Raw genomic sequence first — 23804 nt, 5'->3', positions numbered from 1 at the left:
AAGAGGCATTTCAATAAAACTCAAAATTTATTATGAAACCCCATACAGGTTCAGAAGATCCATCTGAAACAAAAGGCTTCTTCTTCTTTTTTTCTGGTAACATGAGACCACATACTACCAAATGCAAAAAAAATATTCCTTAACAGCTACAACTGGAAATTGTTTATCATCCTTTGTACAATCTTGACTTGTCACCCATCAATTTTCAAATATGTTTAAATATGATGAAGTGGCTGGGGTCACAGCATATTGAAGATGACAATGGATTAAAGGAGAGAGTCAAAGCATGTCTTAGCTCTCAGGCGACATAATTCTACAGTGAGGGCACTGATATACTCATTCCTTGAAATGGTAAGTGCATTAACATAGGAGGCAACTGGGTACAAACCTTGATAGTCATCGTGCTATGTGTAACTGTGCGTGTAATATCATTTCTATTTTTAACTCCTTATGGTGGTGATGTATCAACGTGTATTATGCACTTAAGAATGAGCAATGTTCAAAACTAGCTACTTACACTTAATATAGAACTATTTTAAAAAATAACACCTTGTTGGAAACAATATCACTCTTCACATTTATCGAGGCTCTGGAGACCACCCAAAACAACTAAATATAGTTTCTAAGATTACATTTAGTCTCTACATAGCCTAGTGTTTGACTGATGCCAATTAACTATTAGTTAGCTACTACAGCTATGACTTTCATTAGCAGGCTGGCATTTTTGCCATGAGACCGACAGAGAAAGCAGAAGAGAGTGGATTTAATTTGAGGGAGTTTCCACACATTTTCATGTGATTAACTTAATGGTGATTTGAAATCAGATTCTTGGTTATAAATGTGTGAGGTTTGAAAACCATTACAAACAATCCTTTAAAATGAGGTCTCAATATTTATATCCTTCATTTGTAATTTTTAAATTAATCTTCTCCATGTACGTTGGAGTAAAAGAAATTATAGAAGGGATGTTTAGATTCAGATGGTTGTACTAGTATCATACATTCAGCCTATGGAAGTGCCACAGCACATATGTACTACTGAGGCATCTGAGCAGAGTCTATGAAGTGTACAGCTGTGAAGTGTAAAATTGGTGGCTAGCCAAACCAAGCAAGAAAAGAACCTCAGGTTGAAATCAGTATATTGTAATAATTAAACTGAAGCAATCTGAACAGTAGGACATTCTATGATGTGAGGATCATTAAAAATGGAGCACAACATCACTCTTGGGATGGGTAAGGAATGAAATCAATCATAGCCATGCTTCATGAATTGTTCCAACTTGTTTTAATTCCTAGTCCACATATGCAACTGCATGTGGCGCATATAGTTTTGAAAGAAATTTGAGCAGCTGAAATGATTTTCCACATTTAATAACCAATTTAATAACCAACTACCAGTCTGAAGTTTGATGAGAAGGGGGTAAGCTACACACATCTCATAAAATAACCATAACATTAAAGCAAAAAAAAAAAAAAAAAAAAAAAAAAAAAAAAAAAAAAAAAAAAAAATTAACTCATACAGAGACTTCAGAACATTTTTCTCATGTATTATTCACGTGTAGAACAAGTAATGTGAGGAACACTAATAGTGCCGATATGTGAAATACTCTGTCAAAATTTGTCAGTAGGATTATGGAGTATAGAAAACATAGATCCCCTCCCTTTTCCCGGTGCCATTTATCTGGCCAGTGCTGCGATGGGATCAGTATGGGACTTCTCCAATTATGTGGAGAATTAACAATACCCATATACAGGCCATTATTATGATAGGGCCACCAGTCTTCGAGGCTACTGCCAGCTCATCCTGGGCAGGAATCCATGTAATACTCCTTCCCGCATGAAATGCACTCCTGCTGTCAAATGTGACATTGTTTTCCAAACAATTTGCGATACCCACCTGAGGTAGGTTGTGGGAACTGGTCTGGTATCTACCTAGATGGATGAGGGAAACTGTCTAAAACTCATATCCAGGCTTTTCCACACATTGCACATATTGGAAACCACCATTAACCCATGAATGGATTCATTCCAGACCCAGTGCTCCTCCCCCCCCCCCCCCCCCCCCAATAACACGGAAGCAGGCACATTAATGTAGATATTTCTATCAAGGGGGACAAATCTCTTTACCAGTACTTACTGTGGTAACCCACTGAGCTACCATCTAGGTGTAGGGCACCAGCCAACATCTCCAATGTAGGCCGTCATCACATGACTGACAAGTATAATGTGAGTCACTCTGCATCCACTATTGCAAAGCAAAGCATAGCATAGGGGAAGACACTGTGGCCAATTGATCACACACAACAGCTGCATAGCTGCCTCCCAGGGCCGCCTATTACACACTGCCTATGTACATGATTCAGAAGGATGTAGATTGCAGTAGGTACTGGGAGATGAAGATGCTTGCACAGGACAGAGTAGCATGGAGAGCTGCATCAAACCAGTCTCAGGACTGAAGACCACAACAACAACAACAACATGTACATGACTGCTTTCTGGTGATCACCATCAGTCTGCTTTTACACCTCATGTTATTTATCTAGCTAGAACTGTGGAGTACCTGTCTTGCCATGTGACTATGCCATACATTGTATCCATTGTGAACTATTTTCCTTGTGACATTGTTCAATATAGTTGTTCTGGAGGCGTCATCTGTTGTTTTTTTTTTATGTTGTAAGTTACTGCATAATTGGTGAGGATAGTGTGCAATTTGTGTTAATTATGCAACCATGGACTCTGCATAGCAGACTACCTTACCAGCTGTGTAAATGGAAGGTGTACTACATCAATTTCTGCAACAGCAGTTAGAGGGACAGAAACATCAGTAAGCTACATTGTCCACCTCACAACAAGGTGATAGAAGAGTGGTAAGCATACAAGAAGCACCTCTGGCAGCACTTTGCCACATTTCAGGTAACAGATCTGGCCATTATAAAATCACCTTCCCTGTAACATATAACAGAACATTTATCCTGGATGTGGCGTCAATTGTGCACATGCTCAAGAGTCCATAGAAGAAAATTCTTTGTGCTGAAGAAATTCCACATATACCTATATGGGACAAACTCATTATGTATATGAAGATAGTAACTGTTCTTGAAAGAACAAAGACCATTGATGTCTGTGCAGCTTCTCTAGAATAAATGATAATTAATTGAAACCCTCAGCTGCCAACAGATGTTGTTATACCCTGATGGGGCAGCTGAAAATGTGTGCCCCGACTGGGACTCGAACCCAGGATCTCCTGCTTACATGGCAGATGCTCTATCCATCTGAGCCACCAAGGACACAGATGAATAGTGCAACTGCAGGGACTTATCCCTTGCATGCTTCCTGTGAGACCCACATTCCCAACTGTCCACAATCTACATACGTAATGTACCTAATAGATATTTGCCCATCCACTCATTACTTGTGCACACTAAGGTGACAATTCTTGTAAGAGTTCAAGCAACCTGTGTGCATTTGCACAGATGAAGGTCAATGGCTGGGTAGCCTCTAACAATATATATGAATATAATAACTGTTATAGCTACTGCCAGCTCATCCTGGGCAGAAATCCATGTAATACTCCTGCCTGCATGAAATGCACTCCCTGCAGTCATGCTATTCATCTGTGTCCTCGGTGGCTCAGATGGATAGAGCGTCTGCCATGTAAGCAGGAGATCCCGGGTTCGAGTCTCGGTCGGGGCACACATTTTCAGCTGTCCCCATCAAGGTACATCAACAACACCTGTGCAGCTGAGGGTTTCAATTAATTATCATTTAAACTCATTATGGATCATAAGCCATTTATCTCCCCCTTTGGTCTTGCAAGGCTACATGACAGCACTGCCCACTGACTCCAGTGCTGAGCACTTTTTCCCAGCAAGTACAATTAGAAAATTCACTTTTGCAACACCACTCTACATGTCAACATGACTGCCCTGTCCCATTTACAGATAGGTCCTGGTTCTGAATTTGACCAAGACAATATCTTGTGCTTCCAGTTGGACAAAGAGACTTAAGAGGCAGAGGGCACTTTTCTCATTTGGGGGGGCCTTGTGACCACAGCCATGGCCAAGGACACTTCCTTACAGTAGGTACATGGTGACAATTATTGAACTACACCAAAAAAATTTAAATTAGTTACAAACTATGGTGTGCACACATTTTATTCAACATGTAATCGTCACTACAGATATTCGGATTTAGGTTATGACATGTTCAATATGTCTGCCATCATTGGTGATGATGTGGTGCAGACGAATAGTGAAATTCTACATGAGCCACTGAAGTGTTGGAAGTTGGAACATTGTTGCTGTTGATGACCTCCTGAATGGCTGTTTTCTGCCTGGCAATGGTTTTGGGGTTATTGCTGTATATGTTGTCTTCACTATAGTCTCACAAAAAAAGAGTCACATTGTGATGAAGCAAGCTGGGATATTTTTAATTCCCCTCTTGTTTTGCCATCTGCCTACTTAAATTTGTTTTTTCATTTTTGAACTAATTACCATTAACATACTTGTGTATAATCTGTATTTTCATAACAGAGAAAGTTTGGTTCTCAGTTTTAAAGAATATAACACCAGATCTTATTTTGTGCATAGTTTTAGGTATGTAGTTGATTTTATAATCTATTTTGACTATTCCTAGTTAGTATCTTTTGTTATAGGATGAACTCAGTAATTGTTTTGTAACTTAAATTCTGTTGTTGATATATAAACAAATATAAATTCTGTAATAAATGTAAACATTTGGAAGACGAAATACTAGTAATCTTAAAGTATCTCTTTGACTCTATTCGAAAACATGTTAGCAAAACCAGCCCTTCATTAATTCCAAAGTAATTAACAGTTTTGTCAAAAGTATTGTTTATGTAATGATATATGTTAATTTCATCATATAACAAATAATTCAGCCTAAACCTTGTAGTAGAAGAAACTATTAAAAGGAATGAATTTATGATGTATTCAGCTAATCAAATGAGTTAAATTTCAATTGTAATTTCTGTAAATTTAACTTTGAACAATGTGTAGTTTAAGTCCCTATTACTGTGATCATATAAGGGCCTGATGTTTGGTCACGAGACAGTCTGTCCATGGCTGAGTTTCAGATTAGGAACCTGTGTTGGTTAGAATGACAACAATGCATTGACTTAACAGTGAAATACATGTTACACAATTAGGCCATGTTTAAAAACAATGACAGTGCCTGCTCCATACATACCTTTCTATGCTTCAAGAACTGTGAGCCTTGTGGTTAGTTTTTTGCTGCTCATAGATGTTCATTAGTAAACTATTGTAGCAGTATGTGGATATTGGCCTGTTAATGAGACTTATTAAAAGTTAAACAATAGTGCACTGGCCATATTAAATGTGTATATGAGTGGTTGTGAAAAGTGAAAGTAAAAGACTGTGAAATGTAACTGTGCATCTGTCAGCTACATCATTTAAAGTAGTCCGTGTTTGACTTCCACACCCCATTTTTCAGCCAATACGTCAACACTGAGGACAATCAAATGAATGAAGAAATAAAGCATATGGAACTGCTACAACATGTGTTCTGATCTGGAGAATATGTTGGCCTACTGAGGCACATGCCAGTGGCCTCTGGGTACCACTGAGCCAGAATATGGTCCCCAAAGTGCTCCTCAAGGACAACAAACGCTCTCCTCTTTGAAGGGGTCAAGCTTCAACTTGCATGAACTACATCTTGTCAAAATCAGGATCACTTTGTATAATGGGAATGAAATCATCTTCCAAAACCTCTACATACCATTTGGTAGTCACTGTGCCATCAAGGAATATCACACTGATTATTCCATGACTGGACATCGCACACTACATAGTCACCCATTGAGGGTGAAGAGACTTCTCGATCACGAAATGTGGATTCTCCGTCCCCCAAATGCGCCAATTTTGCTTATCAATGAGTCCATCCAAATGAAAGTGGGCTTTGTGCTAAACCAAAGCATGCATGTGCATATTAATTTTCATCATGACCCACAACCAACCATGAAGTTTGAACGTCCTAATGTAAACCATTCAGAAGTTATGATGAGTTTATTTCATATAGTTCAATAATTGTCGCCCTGTACATCAGTACATACAATAGAGCTGGCCAGTCAGTATTCTCAATCAGGGCTCCAAACCTTTGTAGCATTACTTCCACATCGACCACTAGCTAGTCTTAGTGAAAAGGATTATCATAATAACCATGGATCAGCTGTCTCCCTGGGTAGTCCCGCCAGAGCCTAAAACCAGAGCCTAAAACCTTATGGTTCTTGCATCAAGGTCACCATGTGTACTGTACTGGCTTGTACTGGCTGGGAATAGACCGGCAAGTAACATATTGTCCTGAACTGTCATCTGTGTGAACAATAGCAAGCGGCTCCTCACCTAACATTCGCATCCTAGCCAATGCCCTCACACCAGTGGGAGAGGGTTCATGTTGACTTTGGATCTCAATTCATGAGTGTGGGGGCTATGGTCACAGTGCTCAGCAGAATTTTTGCTATTGTAGAACTTTCTCTCATGTGGGTGTCTGACAAAGGGCCACAATCTTGCTCCCAGGTTTTTGGCGAGTTCTGCTGCAGCAACGGCATTCAACACCTGCTGTCCATGCCTTTCCACCCCCAATCAAATAGTGAGGCCAAAAGACTCGTGAATTTTTAAAATCCATATGAAGAAATACATAGCTGATGCTCCTATGGATGAGGTGCTAACAGATTTCTTCCGAGTCAACCCTGACAGGTCAATGCTGACAGAGGAGAAGAGCCCAGTGGAACTGTTCCATGGCCATCAGCCCTGCACACTCTTCCTCCTCCATCTTATGCTCGCAATGCCCGTGGCACTGAATCCATGCTTCTTGCCAGGTATACCAGTGTGGGGGTGGGGTTTCAGGAGCGAGAAGGAGTGGACACCAGCAGTCATCCAGCAGCAGCAAGGGTGGTAATGGGAGACCTGGCAATGACTTGCCAGTTCTGACTATGGTGGGAGACCCAACTGCTGCACCTCCCATGATTTCTTCTTCACTGGATCCTCTGCTGCCTCCTCTCCTGTTCCTGAGATGTTCCTGTTCTCTGGTTCTCAGTCCTGTTCACCAATCCAGCCATGACCTCAGCTTCCTCTGTTTATAGGCTGCCTGAGATGGATCAGACATAGGCACAAGATCAGGTTGCGGCATTAGACCTGCTATTGCAGCTCTTTTCCATGTCAGGGCCCAATGTGGACATGGAGTGGACTCTGCTTTTGGAGTGGACTGTGCTTTGAACTTATGAGCCACCAAGGCTTGGACTGTGCTAGTGAGTGGGACCTGCCAGCTGTACACTCCTGTCAGTGCCCATTGGGACGTGGTAAATCTGGAGGGGTCATGTGACACTTCCAAAGACATTGACCTGCTTGAGAGCATTGCCTAGGCGGGTGTCAACTCACTGAGACACTGCTCGCCACTTCCCCATGGAAGAAGGGATGTGGGACTCCACTGGACTGCCACCTAGATCTACATCTACATCTGCATACATACTCCGCAATCCACCATACGGTGTGTGGTGGAGGGTACCTTGTACCACAACTAGCATCTTCTCTCCCTGTTCCACTCCCAAACAGAACGAGGGAAAAATGACTGCCTATATGCCTCTGTACGAGCCCTAATCTCTCTTATCTTATCTTTGGGGTCTTTCCGCGAAATGTAATTTGGCGGCAGTAAAATTGTACTGCAGTCAGCTTCAAATGCTGGTTCTCTAAATTTCCTCAGTAGCAATCCACGAAAAGAACACCTCCTTTCCTACAGAGACTCCCACCTGAGTTCTTGAAGCATTTCCGCAACACTCGTGTGATGATCAAACCTACCAGTAACAAATCTAGCAGCCCGCCTCTGAATTCCTTCTATGTCCTCCCTCAATCCGACCTGATAGGGATCCCAAATGCTCGAGCAGTACTTAAGAATAGGTCATATTAGTGTTTTATAAGCAGTCTCCTTTACAGATGAATCACATATTCCCAAAATTCTAACAATGAACCATCGAGGACAACGTACTGGGTTCTATTACTTAAGAAGTCTTCGAGCCACTCACATATTTGGGAACCAATCCCATATGCTCCTACCTTAGTTAGGAGTATTCAGTGGGGCACCGAGTCAAACGCTTTCCGGAAGTCAAGGAATATGGCATCCGTCTGATACCCTTCATCCATGGTTCACAAGATATCATGTGAAAAAAAGGCGAGTTGCGTTTCACAGGAGCAATGCTTTCTAAAGCCGTGCTGATGCATGGACAGCAACTTCTCTGTCTCAAGGAATTTCATTATATTTGAACTGAGAATATGTTCAAGAATCCTGCAACAAACCAATGTTAAAGATATTGGTCTGTAATTTTGAGGATCCGTCCTTCTACCCTTCTTATATACAGGCGTCACCTGCACTTTTTTCCAGTTGTACGAGACTTTATGTTGGGCAAGAGATTCGCGATAAATGCAAGCTAAGTAAGGAGCCAATGCAGTCGAGTTCTCTCTGTAAAACTGAATTGGAATCTCATCAGGACCTGGCAATTTATTTATTTTCAACCCATTCAGCTGCTTCACAACCCCAGGGATGTCTATCACTATGTCCTCCATACGGGAATCCGTACGACACTCAAACGGTGGTATGTTTGTACCATCCTCCTGCGTGAAAGATTTCTCAAATGCTGAATTTAAAATTTCAGCTTTCGTTTTGCTGTCTTCCGTTGCCAGGCCAGACTGATCAGTGAGTGACTGGATAGAAGCCTTCGACCCACTTACCAATTTTATGTAAGACCAGAATTTCCTTGGGTTTTCAGCAAGATCTTTTGCTAAGGTATGATGGTGGTAGTGGTTGTATGCTTCACACATCGCTCTTTTTACAGCAGCACGAATCTCTACTAACTTTTGCCTGTCCTCATTCTCCTGATCTTTCTTGTACCGTGAGTATAACTGTCTTTGCTTTCTGAGCTTTCTCCAAATTGCGCTGTTAAACCACGGTGGGTCTTTTCCATCCGTAACCCACTTTTTCGGCACATACTTCTCCAATGCGTGATTTCAGCCAAAAGCTCCAACGTCAGCTGTCATCACGACTGACAAGTAATTTGTGAGTGACACAGAATCCATTATTGCAAAGTGAGGCCACCAGTGGTACACACTGCTGCAGAGAAATCGCACATGATGACTGCACAGCCACATCCCAGCAACACCTGTGGACACAGTCTACATATGCGATTACCACCTGACAATCACCCTCAGTCTGCTCTCACTCATCACGCTATTTACTATGCTAGCTAGAAATGTACTGCATCTGTTTTTTCATGCTGCTACGCAGTTGTATTTGTTGTGAATGTTTGCCATATGGGGGTCATTAAATGTACTTGTTCTGGAGGTGTAGTGTCCTGTTTTTTTTTTTTTTTTTATGTTGTGAGTCACAAAACTTACCTTTAGACTGCCGATACACACATTTAAAAATAGGAAAAAAATTACTCCTAGCTTTTGGAAGTTTTACTTCCTTTGTCAGGAGAATACAAGGATAAAATTCAGTTTTTGGAAAAGTGGGCAGGTCACTCACACCTTAGGATGATAGTGACTCACTTGATCTGAGGATGAGGAAAGGAAAAGATTTTTCCTGGAGCTGGTAATAGACTTTTTGTACTTTTAATGTATCCTCCAGCAGTACTGAGATGTATGAAAGTTAGTCATTGCAGACTGCAGTAGGATCACAATTTTTTAATTATCAAATAGAACAGGGAAAGGAGCATGAGCATCATCATCATCATCATCATCATCATCATCATCATCATCATTGTCGTCATCTACAGTTTCTCACCACTACAGGGGGTCTGCTTGGAACACTAGCTTCTCCATCTTCTCTGATCTTCCCACCATCTCTCTGTCCTTACTCTCACCCCGTTTACTCTATTCTGAATGCTTTCTTCCATTCCTTTTAGTTACTTGTCCCTTGGCCTTCACCTTGCTTCTTATCCTCCATCATCATGCTGTGCATCTTCTTAAGCAACCTTGTCTCATGTATTCCTTCACATAGTAGTACCACTTTCATATTTCTTCTCAACACAATCTTGCAGGGGTTCTTTGAGTTACCTCACTAACACTTTCATTTCCTGCCTTTTCCATTTTTTGTTACTCCTATTTGACTTCTCAAAAACTATGTTTCACTTGCTAGCTTGTAACTCTTTTTCTTTCCTTGATGACCCATGTTTCTGCACTGTACACAGTGTATGGTACACATGTATGGTACACTGGGTGTCCATAACTAAAGTTCCAGTTTCTAAATGCTGTAGGAGGAAACCACTGCTCAGAATGACATCAAATTTGAATAGCATATTATTGATGCTTAATGTAGTGGGGGTCAGCTACAATTGATAGAGGAATCACAATATGACAGCTATGGACTGAGTTACACATTACACCATCCATATTGTTCAATATGACTGCAGAAGTTTGGCAGTCTGTTAGGTAGGTAAGCCCATCCACCACAACAAGATTGTACCACAGTGAATGAGAAAAAACTGTTGATAATTGTCCTGAGGCCAAGAACCACATAAAAAGCAAAATGACTTTGTTTCTTAACTGTCATGAGATTGTTGGAAGACATGTTCAATATGCTGTCCACAGTTTTGTGCCACTAACGGAAACTGAGAAACAGCATGTTCCGCAACACATTAGAGTGTCTTGGGAGTCACATTCAGAATGCATTGCACAATACATGCCTTCCATTCAACTAACCTCATAATTGGGCACTGAATACAACATATTCTAGATATCCCCACAGCCAGAAGGCACAGACTAAGATAGGGTAATCTGTGTGGCCAGGCTGAAGGGAAATGACAGCTGATAATTCTAGCATTTCTGAACTGTCTCTGCAGCAGCCACTTCAGTGGCTGCACAATGTGCAGAAGAGTGTTGTGTTGCATAAAAATGCTGCTGAAGGGTTGGAATGACTGTTGGTGCACAAAAGACTATCATAGCATTTACCAGTGATGGTACAGATAACACAACCTATAGAACTCTTCTCCTGAAAATAATATGGCCATACAATAAATGATGTCACCTCACACTAATGTGTTGTCATCTCTGCAGGACGAAGTGGTACTGACTGCAGAGCTGTTGCTCATCTTCTGCAGTTCTGTGTATTGGTAATTCCTTGGAGGTGGAAATGGGCTCCATCTTCCACAGAAAGTTCCATGGCCATTCATTGGCCACTTCCACATGAGCAAGAAATTCCACAGTGAACGTCTGCCTTGCTGCAGGTCAGCAGGAAGCAACTCCTGAACATAGATGATTTTTTATGGATAGTAGTGCAGGATGTTTCATAGAATTTTATGCACCATGCTCACAGGCATGTTCAACACTTAGACGATTCCTCACGCACTGCATGTTTGCACACGACTGCTCGAACTGTCTCCTGCAATGCTGCAGCCACAACCAACAGACGTCAGATCAACTGCTTTCCTTCCTGTGTCACATTGCACTTCCAAAGAACCTATCGTTTTCAATTTTTGAATCATTTTCTCCAGACCCTTAGCAGACATTGGACCAATGCCTTTTTTCATACCCTTGAGTGTCTGGAACTTACGTAGGGCAACTGGCCCACAGTAACCATTCAGTCAAAGAGCTTCACCAGTAGTGCATGATCCATCAAGGAGACAATCATGTTGGGAGTCTTGGATGCAAACTGAGGAACAGCTGTGTGCTGCATGTCTGTTGGTGTGCATATTCTGTGCTTACAGTGCCATATATTGGTCAAATTTTCATTGATCTTCTTCTTGTTCTTCTTCTTTTTCTTTTTCCTGTGAAGTTTCCCCGACATCAGTAATATGCTGTTCAAATTTGACATCATCTGAGCAGTGGTTCTCTTTGTACAGCTTTTTGAAAGTGGAATCCTGTATAATACATTTTGTAGAACACCTTCTTATTTTATAGCAGACATCTTTGTTCCCTGTTCTTCCTTTCTGACTTTTCATCAGGCTATCAGCTTGCCTTGCATGTTCACTCATGTCTCTCTGATTCTTTCCATCTTTCTGTATCATACTACTTAATTACTTGAAACTTTCCACCCTTTTCAACTGCTCCCCATTGAGTACCATGTTTACTGTAGCCTATAGGATACCCTTTTTTTCTTGTTATGACTACCAGTTTACATTTCTTTGGATTAAATTGTAGATCACATACTTGTAAAACTTCTTCCCAAACATCTAACTGCTTCGATGCTTCCTCCTCATTCTCCCACACCATGAAATCATCACCAAATAACTTTTCTGTCTTAAGATATACTTAAAATATCACCTCAGCTGCTGTTAAGAGCTGCTTTAATACTTTACTGAAACTGTTCGCTTGTGTGCCAAAGCACTTGACAAGGTCATAAGCACCTGTCACTGAGGATGTTCAATGAACCAGTACTGAAAATTAAAGCATATCTTAACTATAACTGAAGTGGTGTTTTCATGTTGTTGTTGGTTTTGGTCTTCAGCCTGAAGAATGGTTTGCTGCAGCTCTTCATGGTAGTCTATCCAGTACAAGCTTCTTCATTTCTACATAACTACTGCAATCTACATCCTCTTGAACCTGCTTACTGCAATCATGCCTTTAATACCCTCTAAAAATTTTACTCTCTCACACTTTCCTTTGGGACCATCCTGGCCTGAAGCCATTTATTCATTAGTAGTTCAGCCTTCTCTCTTTCTCTCTCTCTCTCCCTCTCTCTCTCTCTCTCTCTCTCTCTCTCTCTCTCTCTCTCTCTCTCTCTCTCACACACACACACATGCACACACACACACACACACACACACTCACTCTCTTCCTCCACTGCTCCATCTATATTCTACAAATCAAAATACACCTGCCACAACTCTCTGAGGCCCTTCTCCTCCTCTATCTCATTCTCTTTTTAAAAGCTGAACTCCATGATTAGATCCTGAAGACCACATGATGTTGGTTGGCCACCATGTCAGCCTCTGCCACATGATGTCATTCAGATGTAGAATGGAGGGGCATAGTGTCAGCATGCTGCTCTCTTATCTGCTGATGATTTTTTCAGACCTTGGAGCCACTAGTTTGCATTAATGTACCTCCTCAATTGGCATCACAAGGCTGAGTGCACTACATTCTCATCCTCCAACCAAGAAAAATCCCTGGCAATATTGTAAATTGAACCCAGGTTCTTGACATGAGAATCAGACACACTGACCACTTGGCTATGGAGATGGTCAAACAAACATTTTTACATATTTTACCATTCCTCTTCAATTTCGTATCATTTCATATATTATTTTCTTTTGTCCTTTACTATCATGTTCGATCATTGGGTTCCACATTTCCATTCACTTTTTTTTCTCTACAACTTTTTTCATGCCTCCCTCTTTCTCACATTTTATATTCTTCCCTTGTATCTTGTGTCCTATATTGATACCACACACTAAGTGCCTTATTCTCCTTCTTAGAAACATCCAATCTTCTTCCACAGTCTACAGCTCACCCAGATGGATATTGTTTTTTATTTTCCACTGATATTGTTTCTTCAACTCTACTTCTTTTAGCTTTCATATGCTTATTGAACTTTCTTGGTTTCATGCTCATTTTCTCCCGTGTGTGTGTGTGTGTGTGTGTGTGTGTGTGTGTGTGTGTGTGTGTGTGTGTGCGTGCTTGCTATGAAAAAGCTAAATAAATTACTGTAATTTGTTATGTCATATTTAGGCATATATGACCATTTCTCTCTGACAGAGCATATTTTCATATGTAAATGGTCATATTTCTTATATTTTCACTCTTTCACAAATTAAAGAAGTATTCTCATGCAAATTTCTTTCTTCCTTGTTAAATTTATCAGAATTGCTTAGTTACATCAACACACATAGGGCCTACTCCACAAGGCATCATACTGTGCACGGTGGAGGTACCACTGCTACTCATTTCCTTTTTTCCTTTTCTTGTCCACTACAAATAGACAGAGAGGAAAATGACTGTATATACCTCTCTACAAGCCCCAATTTCTCTTATTTTCCTAATCCTTATGCAAAATGCATGTTGGTGGCAGTTTAACTGTTCTCCAGTCAACTTCAAATTCTTGTCCTCTAAATTTTCTCAATGCTGCTTCAGGAAAAGAGTGTCATCTTCCTTCAGAGTTTCCTATTTTAGTTCACAAAGCATATCTGTAATACTTGTGTATTGATCTAACCTATCAGTAATAAATATAGCAGCTTGCTTCTAAATTGCTTTGGCATCTTCCTTTATTCCAAGGCGGTGGGGATCCCAAACACTCTAAGAGTGCCTGAGAATGGGTCATGCTAGTGTTCTATATGGATCTCCTTTGTGGATGAGCTACACTTCCCTAAAATTATCCCATCACACTGAAGTCAACCATTTCATCTTCCCTACTACTTCCTTATATACTTGTTCCAGTTCATACTGTTTCACTGAGATACTTAACCAATGTGATTCCGTCAAGCACCTCATTTTGTTTCCTGGAGAATTTGAATTCACAATATGGACTTCACCCTTATGCAACAGTGAATTTGTGTAGTCTATTGTTACTCCAAGAGCAAGTAGTTGTTCGAGCCATTCTGTAATCTGGCCTGCAGGCAAGTGTCTCATTGTGTTCTTCAATCTTGTTGAAGACAGAGGTGTGCAGTATAGTTATGGAAAAAAAATCCCTAAAGTAAGTCAAAGTTACAACAGATTGTGTCTCAATATGGTGAGGAAGTATTTTCAACTGATAGTAAAATACTGTGCAGTATAAGAGTAACTGTGGAGGCATTATTTAACATTCAGAAAAGTGTGAAGTACACTGGACTAAAAATGGAGAAACACTACAGTGAATGTTTCCTAGAGGAATTCCATCAATCTTATTCACCATTCATTGAAGAACTTTGAACAGCTATCCTTTGTGCTGACTTTCCGTTAAGTAAAATGAACCATTCAAGTTTTGTGAATTCTTAGAAAAATACAAAGGCAAGTCTCTTCCTCATTCTTTCACATTAAGACAGGTCTACATCACTTGAAGCCATGAAAAAGCAATGTAACAAATCTGACAATGGATTGCAAATAAAAAGAATACAAGTGTCAATTGATGAAACCAAAGTTACTATGGGAAGATATATTGCAAATGTCATTGTGAGAAGATAGTCAAGGAAAAGAATTTATTTGCAGATGTGACCGTTTACAAAAAGTAAATTGTTTGACAGAGCTTGTAACTTTTTAAATGTTACTACTTAACTTACATTGGCCTGTGGTTCATCAATGTTGTGGATGTTTTGAATAATGAGAACATAATGAAAATTTCAAGCTTGACAAATTATTATGATCGACAGAACTGACGTAAGTGCAAACAACTGACGAACTGAACTGCACTGACACCTCCAAGAAAACACAACTCAACTGACTGCTGCAGCGTTGCTGCATCACTTCAAATACCATTTTAACAATTGCTACCATAGTTAATTTATTACAAAATGTAATTTACAATTAAAAATAATTTCATCTAAAATAACTGCTGTTACATTTGTACAGGTTATAAAATATGATGTCAAATGACATAATAATTTTTGTCATCATCTTGGTTTTATGTGTGAAAATTAATTCACAATCTAATTTCAACAATTATTTAATTTTACTTTAATTTCATAGTTAATTACTGTATGCATTTTATTGCTAACATTTGTTCAAAGAATACGCATCTTGCTTTGCCAGATTACATAAATTAAATACACATATGTTTTCTCAAATACTGGAATTTCATAAATTTGGGTGATGTAACTAACAAGAGGTAAATATCTGCATAATTTACAAGCACCATTAATTACATTGAATTACATAAAAAGGAATAAAAATGAAATTACATCACTAGATAATGATTGTTATTTTAATTTGAATCATAATGAGGTTTTTGTGTTAGTGAAATTACAAATTACAGTTATGGTAATTAGAGGGATTAGTTATTTATGCTAACATTTGCACAGCCTATTTATACTTGTTGCCAAACATTTATTACTTCAATCTCACGATCTGATATTTAATTTGGCATATATACATATTTTGTTCATGACAACAATCTATTAAAATCATGAGAATGTATGTTGTTGTTGTTGTTGTCTTCAGTCCTGAGACTGGTTTGATGCAGCTCTCCATGCTACTCTATCCTGTGCAAGCTTCTTCATCTCCCAGTACCTACTGCAACCTACATCCTTCTGAATCTGCTTAGTGTATTCATCTCTTGGTCTTCCCCTACGATTTTTACCCTCCACACTGCCTTCCAATACTAAATTGGTGATCCCTTGATGCCTCAGAACATGTCCTACCAACCGATCCCTTCTTCTGGTCAAGTTGTGCCACAAACTTCTCTTCTCCCCAATCCTATTCAATACTTCCTCATTAGTTATGTGATCTACCCATCTAATCTTCAGCATTCTTCTGTAGCACCACATTTCAAAAGCTTCTATTCTCTTCTTGTCCAAACTATTTACCGTCCATGTTTCACTTCCATACATGGCTACACTCCATACAAATACTTTCAGAAATGACTTCCTGACACTTAAATCTATACTCGATGTTAACAAATTTCTCTTCTTCAGAAACGCTTTCCTTGCCATTGCCAGTCTACATTTTATGTCCTCTCTACTTCGACCATCATCAGTTATTTTGCTCCCCAAATAGCAAAACTCCTTTACTACTTTAAGTGTCTCATTTCCTAATCTAATACCCTCAGCATCACCCGACTTAATTCGACTACATTCCATTATCCTCGTTTTGCTTTTGTTGACGTTCATCTTATATCCTCCCTTCAAGACACCATCCATTCCGTTCAACTGCTCTTCCAAGTCCTTTGCTGTCTCTGACAGAATTACAATGTCATCGGTGAACCTCAAAGTTTTTATTTCTTCTCCATGGATTTTAATACCTACTCCAAATTTTTCTTTTGTTTCCTTTACTGCTTGCTCAATATACAGATTGAATAACATTGGGGAGAGGTTGCAACCCTGTCTCACTCCCTTCCCAACCGCTGCTTCCCTCTCATGCCCCTTGACTCTTATAACTGCCATCTGGTTTCTGTACAAATTGTAAATAGCCTTTCGCTCCCTGTATTTTACCCCTGCCACCTTTAGAATTTGAAAGAGAGTATTCCAGTCAACATAGTCAAAAGCTTTCTCTAAGTCTACAAATGCTAGAAACGTAGGTTTGCCTTTCCTTAATCTTTCTTCTAAGATAAGTCGTAAGGTCAGTATTGCCTCACGTGTTCCAGTATTTCTACGGAATCCAAACTGATCTTCCCCGAGGTCGGCTTCTATCAGTTTTTCCATTCGTCTGTAAAGAATTCGTGTTAGTATTTTGCAGCTGTGGCTTATTAAACTGATTGTTCGGTAATTTTCACATCTGTCAACACCTGCTTTCTTTGGGATTGGAATGATTATATTCTTCTTGAAGTCTGAGGGTATTTCGCCTGTTTCATACATCTTGCTCACCAGATGGTAGAGTTTTGTCAGGACTGGCTCTCCCAAGGCCGTCAGTAGTTCTACTGGAATGTTGTCTACTCCGGGGGCCTTGTTTCGACTCAGGTCTTTCAGTGCTCTGTCAAACTCTTCACGCAGTATCGTATCTCCCATTTCATCTTCATCTACATCCTCTTCCATTTCCATAATATTGTCCTCAAGTACATCACCCTTGTATAGACCCTCTAAATACTGCTTCCACCTTTCTACTTTCCCTTCTTTGCTTAGAACTGGGTTTCCATCTGAGCTCTTGATGTTCATACAAGTGGTTCTCTTATCTCCAAAGGTCTCTTTAATTTTCCTGTAGGCAGTATCTATCTTACCCCTAGTGAGATAAGCCTCTACATCCTTACATTTGTCCTCTAGCCATCCCTGCTTAACCATTTTGCACTTCCTGTCGATCTCATTTTTGAGACGTTTGTATTCCTTTTTGCCTGCTTCATTTACTGCATTTTTATATTTTCTCCTTTCATCAATTAAATTCAATATTTCTTCTCTTACCCAAGGATTTCTACTAGCCCTCGTCTTTTTACCTACTTGATCCTCTGCTGCCTTCACTACTTCATCCCTCAAAGCTACCCATTCTTCTTCTACTGTATTTCTTTCCCCATTCCTGTCAATTGTTCCTTTATGCTCTCCCTGAAACTCTCTACAACCTCTGGTTCTTTCAGTTTATCCAGGTCCCATCTCCTTAAATTCCCCCTTTTTTGCAGTTTCTTCAGTTTTAATCTACAGGTCATAACCAACAGATTGTGGTCAGAGTCCACATCTGCCCCTGGAAATGTCTTACAATTTAAAACCTGGTTCCTAAATCTCTGTCTTACCATTATATAATCTATCTGATACCTTTTAGTATCTCCAGGGTTCTTCCATGTATACAACCTTCTATCATGATTCTTAAACCAAGTGTTAGCTATGATTAAGTTGTGCTCTGTGCAAAATTCTACCAGGCGGCTTCCTCTTTCATTTCTTAGCCCCAATCCATATTCACCTACTATGTTTCCTTCTCTCCCTTTTCCTACACTGGAATTCCAGTCACCCATGACTATTAAATTTTCGTCTCCATTCACTATCTGAATAATTTCTTTTATTTCATCATACATTTCTTCAATTTCTTCGTCATCTGCAGAGCTAGTTGGCATATAAACTTGTACTACTGTAGTAGGTGTGGGCTTCGTATCTTTCTTGGCCACAATAATGCATTCACTATGCTGTTTGTAGTAGCTTACCCGCATTCCTATTTTCCTATTCATTATTAAACCTACTCCTGCATTACCCCTATTTGACTTTGTGTTTATAACCCTGTAGTCACCTGACCAGAAGTCTTGTTCCTCCTGCCACCGAACTTCACTAATTCCCACTATATCTAACTTTAACCTATCCATTTCCCTTTTTAAATTTTCTAACATACCTGCCCGATTAAGGGATCTGACATTCCACGCTCCGATCCGTAGAACGCCAGTTTTCTTTCTCCTGATAACAACATCCTCTTGAGTAGTCCCCGCCCGGAGATCCGAATGGGGGACTATTTTACCTCCGGAATATTTTACCCAAGAAGACGCCATCATCATTTAATCATACAGTAAAGCTGCATGCCCTCGGGAAAAATTATGGCCGTAGTTTCCCCTTGCTTTCAGCCGTTCGCAGTACCAGCACAGCAAAGCCGTTTTGGTTATGTTACAAGGCCAGATCAGTCAATCATCCAGACTGTTGCCCCTGCAACTAGTGAAAAGGCTGCTGCCCCTCTTCAGGAACCACACGTTTGTCTGGCCTCTCAACAGATACCCCTCCGTTGTGGTTGTACCTACGGTACGGCTATCTGTATCGCTGAGGCACGCAAGCCTCCCCACCAACAGCAAGGTCCATGGTTCATGGGGGGGGGGATGAGAATGTATGTCATTCCAGAATATTCTGTACGTAATTACAAAGAAGAATAGGTTTTTCTGGCAAACTGAACCGAACAATACCTACAAAAATACACATAAAAAGCCCTAGAAAGCACTGAACCGTATGATAAATACATGGATGCATACAAAAAAGGTGGTATTAGACAGTTCCTAATGATCTTGGGGGAGGCTGTTGCATTATAAGCTATGGGTGCCATATGGCGTGAAAGTGTTAAGCTTGGTAGTGTACTACTCTTTGTAATGGATACTGCACCTTATATGGTGCAAGATGCTAATTCACTGAAAGTTTTACACAGAAAAACTGTGTATGTGACTTGTTTAGCTCACTCACATCTCACACAGATCTGCAGAAGAGATCTGTAATAAATTTAGTGATATTGACAATTTACCGGGTCAGTCAAAGAAGTATTTTTGAAACCCATTCACGTATTGCAGCATTTAAGTTGTTAGCTCCGGACATTTCCTTACCACCGGTTACCACTTTGTCAGGATTGTGGTCCTAGATTGATGCCAGCTACTGTTACTGCTGGAACTTCAGTGTTGTGAAAAGTGTCATTTTCCATTTGATAGTGGTGAAGCCACTTCAATTAGACTAGCTCAAGAATTATTGGCTAATGCCTAAATTTCAGGCAACCTAGTACATAAATCAAATTTTAGATTTATTTCTGCTGCCATAACGGCCTTGGAGCAATCAGAAGGGCCACAAGTGAAACATAGAGAACATGTGAAAAGAATTGTGAATAAATTAGGAGCTGTTTGTGGCAAAATTGGAAACAAAGTGTCAAATAGAATGGACAAGGTGTAAGGGAAAAAACCTAGGATATCACACACGGTGTTCCACTTCAGTGATTTTGTTTGGTGAGAAGTTCTCTCTTAATCATTTAGATTTAGATTCAAATGATAGTGTCAATTTTAAACTTGCTCTTCTTGTGACAGCTGAGGCAGAAAGAAGCTTTTCAAAGTACAGAGCTTTGCTGGTTGAGATAAAAAGTTTTTTTTTTATTCGAAATTTTGCACAACATATTTCTTGCATATTGCATCTCAGAGCTCATAAACTGAAGTAAAAATGAAGATGAAAAAAGAAAAAGCAAAAACCACATGTTAACTATGTTCAGATAACGTTAATAAAAGTTGTACAATAACATCAAATTCCATAGTTTAGCTTACTTCTCAAGTGCATTTTATTCTTAAATAAATAGTTCATTATCAATAAATTAGCTCATTAATTTATTTTACAGCATAAATGTTACCTAATTTTAATATTGTTAGGTCATACCTTTTATGTTATTGTGCATACTTTTGTAAATTTTTGGTCGTAACATTATTTTTGTGCATATTGTGGTGCTTTGAGGGTATAAAAATTCTAGTCCTCTTCAGTACTAACAACTGACGCATACAGTTTTTCATCATTTCATAATCTACTAATAGACAAAGGGGGAACCCAAAAACAATTGGAATTTCTTTGTAGAAAGCATTCACTTTATTGTTTTTCAAACACACCCTTAATTTCCATTAGCATTAATGAACTTGTCCAAATGTTCAGTCCAGTGTTGGAAGCACCTTTTAAATTCATCCTTCTTAATACTTGCTAGCACGTTCTTGACACTGCATTTTATGTCTCTGACATACACAAAACACTTCCCTTTCAAGTCTCTTTTCATCCTCGGGAACAGGAAGAAGTCTGGCAAACAAGGCAGTGTCAAGGTAGCCACCTTTGTTAAGGCCAAAAAATGGTAAACAGAGAGGCATGTGCACTCCCTGGAATGCCATAAAGGTGGAAAGTTTCACACCAAACTTCTGTGCAGTCTTTTCATAACCTCCAAATAGAATTGTTGGTTTACTGTCTGTTTTTGAAGGACAAATTCTGAGTATATGACCCTTTGATGTCAAGAAAAAAAATCATCACCATCTTCATATTCGATTTCACCTGCCAAGCTTTTTTCGGATGAGGTGTGCGAGTTGACTTCCACTGAGCTGACTGTTGTTTACTTCCTGAATTGCACCCACAGCACCATGACTTGTCACCTGTGATGATTTTGTTGAAAAAAAATTGGATCTTCTTTAAATGTATCCTTCGTTGCATGACAGGCTTGAATGTGCTGATCCCTTTGATCTCCAGTGAGAAGTCTCAGCATGAACTTTGCTGCCATTCTTCACATCCTCAGATCAACAATCAAAATGCGCTGAATTGAGCTCCAGAACAATCCAAATAAGTCCAAGTTGGTCAATTGTCCTGCATTGATATTCACTCATCAGATCACAGATTTTGCCAATGTCCTCACTTCAAACTGTTGAAGAGCGAAGGAATGGGGCTGATGTTCAATGGCCATTTATCCATTTTTAAATGGAGAAAACAATTTGTATGCTTGGGTTTTACTAACAGCATGTCCTTTGTAAGCTGTCTGCATTGTCACAACAGTTTACACTGTGTTCTTGCCAAGTAAAAGACAAACTTTCACAGATGCACAGATGCCCAATAAAACACGGGCATTACTGGGAAGTGTGAAAGATGACCTTGGTTTGAGGAATGCCGGCATATACCAAATTTCCTCTGAGTGTGGGAAGACTTATTTCGGACAAACAGTACGCACCATCGAAGATTGCTGCCGAGAACATCAAAGGCACACTCGACTGATATATCCAAATAAGTCAGTGGTAGCAGAGCACTGTTTGTCCGAGAAACACGAGATGGATTATGAGTGTACCAAGATCCTGGTTCAGACCTCTAAATATTGGGACAGCGTTATAAGGGAGGCTATTGAAATTCACACCAGGGAAGATCTTATCAGCCGAGATTGCGGCTACAATCTCAGCATGTCTTGGGACCCGGCATTCAATGTAATTAAGAAGACTCTCAGCAAGAAGTATGAACTGGCAACCAGGGTGGACGTAGCAAGCACATTGATGCTACGACAGATTCCGACGCCCACGTCTTCGCGACCGCCGGCACGCGGGCGCAGACGGCGAAGAGAGCGGCCCGTGGGAGGAGGGGATTTAAATCGGCCGCCCGCCCTCAGGAGCTCAGTTCGTCAGCACACCTGACGATGGCGACATGTCCGATCGCCGAAATATTGTGCATGTTGGACACTATGAACCGGCAGTATACCCGTGGACTATTCGAGCAACAAATACGCCGGGAGAAACTAAATAATCACATTATTTTAATAGTTTGCCTAAATCAGATGATGCTTGTCTACCCTTGCTTAAGATGAAGTCTGGAAGTGCAATGATTCTGTATGTATCATTTTTTAAAATAAGTACCAAGAAATGAAACTTGTTCAGAAGAGTTATATTGTAATAAAGTCAATCATTTTTGAGAATTGTGGCCCACACTACAATCTACCCATCTAGTCTTCAGCATTCTTCTTCTATAGTATCGTATTTCAAAAGCTTTTGTTTTGTTCTTGTCTAAACTGTTTATATAGCTACCCCACAGACAAATACTTTCCAAAAAGACTTCCTAACACTTAAATCTATATCTGACATCAACAAACTTCTCTTCTCCAGAAACGCTTTTCTTGCCATTGCCTGGCTACATTCTATATCCTGCCATTTCCTAATCCATTTCCCTCAGCGTCACCTGACTTAATTTGACTAAATTCCATTATCATTGTTTTACCTTTGTTGATGTTCATCGTAAATCCATCTTTCAACACATGTGCATTCCATTCAACTGCTCTTCCAGGACCTTTGCTGTCTCTGACAGAATTACAGTGTCATTGACGAACTTCAAAGTTTTCATTTTTTCTCTCTGAACTTTAATTCCCACTCCAAATTTTTCTTTAGTTTCCTTTACTGCCTTCTCAATGTACAGACTGAATAACATAACTCTTTTAACTGCCATCTGGTTTCTGTAAAAGCTGTAATTTGCCTTTTGCTCCCTGTACTTTACCCCTGCTGCCTTCAGAATTTCGATGGGAGTATTCCAGTCAACAATGCTAAAAGCTTTCTCTAAGATTGTTGGATGTGTGGTTTGCCTGTCCTTAATCCATTTTCTAAGATAAGTTGTATGGTCATTATTGCCTCATATGTTCCTCCATTTCTCTGGAATCCAAGCAGATCTTCCCCACAGTTGGCTCCTGACAGTTTTCTCCATTCTGTAAAGAATGTGTGTTAGTATTTTGCAACCATGGCTTATTAAACTGACAGTTTGGTAATATTCACACATGTCCACACATGCTTCCTTTGGCATTGGAATTATTATATTCATCTGGAAATCTGAGGGTATTTTGCCTATTTCATATCTTTCACATCAGATGGAAGAGTTTTGTGATGGCTAGCTCTCCCAAGTCTATCAGTCGTTCTTACAGAATGTCTTCTATTGCTGGGGCCTTGTTTTTACTTATGTCTTTAAGTGCTCAGTCAGATTTTTCTCGTAGTGTCATATCTCCCATCTCATCTTCATTTACGTCCTCT

The 23804-nt window shown here is 39.8% G+C and overlaps 1 protein-coding gene and 1 non-coding gene across 3 annotated transcripts in view; both read right to left on the bottom strand.

Moving 5' to 3' along the window:
• LOC126177122 (inactive pancreatic lipase-related protein 1) overlaps window positions 1-23804 on the bottom strand; it is a 118825-nt gene that overhangs the window by 76008 nt on the left and 19013 nt on the right. The window lies entirely within an intron of this gene.
• Window positions 3213-3286, bottom strand: Trnat-ugu (transfer RNA threonine (anticodon UGU)). Its single transcript has one exon. It is a non-coding gene; the product is annotated as a tRNA-Thr (tRNA).

Source organism: Schistocerca cancellata, chromosome 3 (genome assembly GCF_023864275.1).
Source record: "Schistocerca cancellata isolate TAMUIC-IGC-003103 chromosome 3, iqSchCanc2.1, whole genome shotgun sequence".
NCBI lineage: Eukaryota > Metazoa > Arthropoda > Insecta > Orthoptera > Acrididae > Schistocerca > Schistocerca cancellata.
This window is presented reverse-complemented; position numbering and strand designations above follow the sequence as displayed.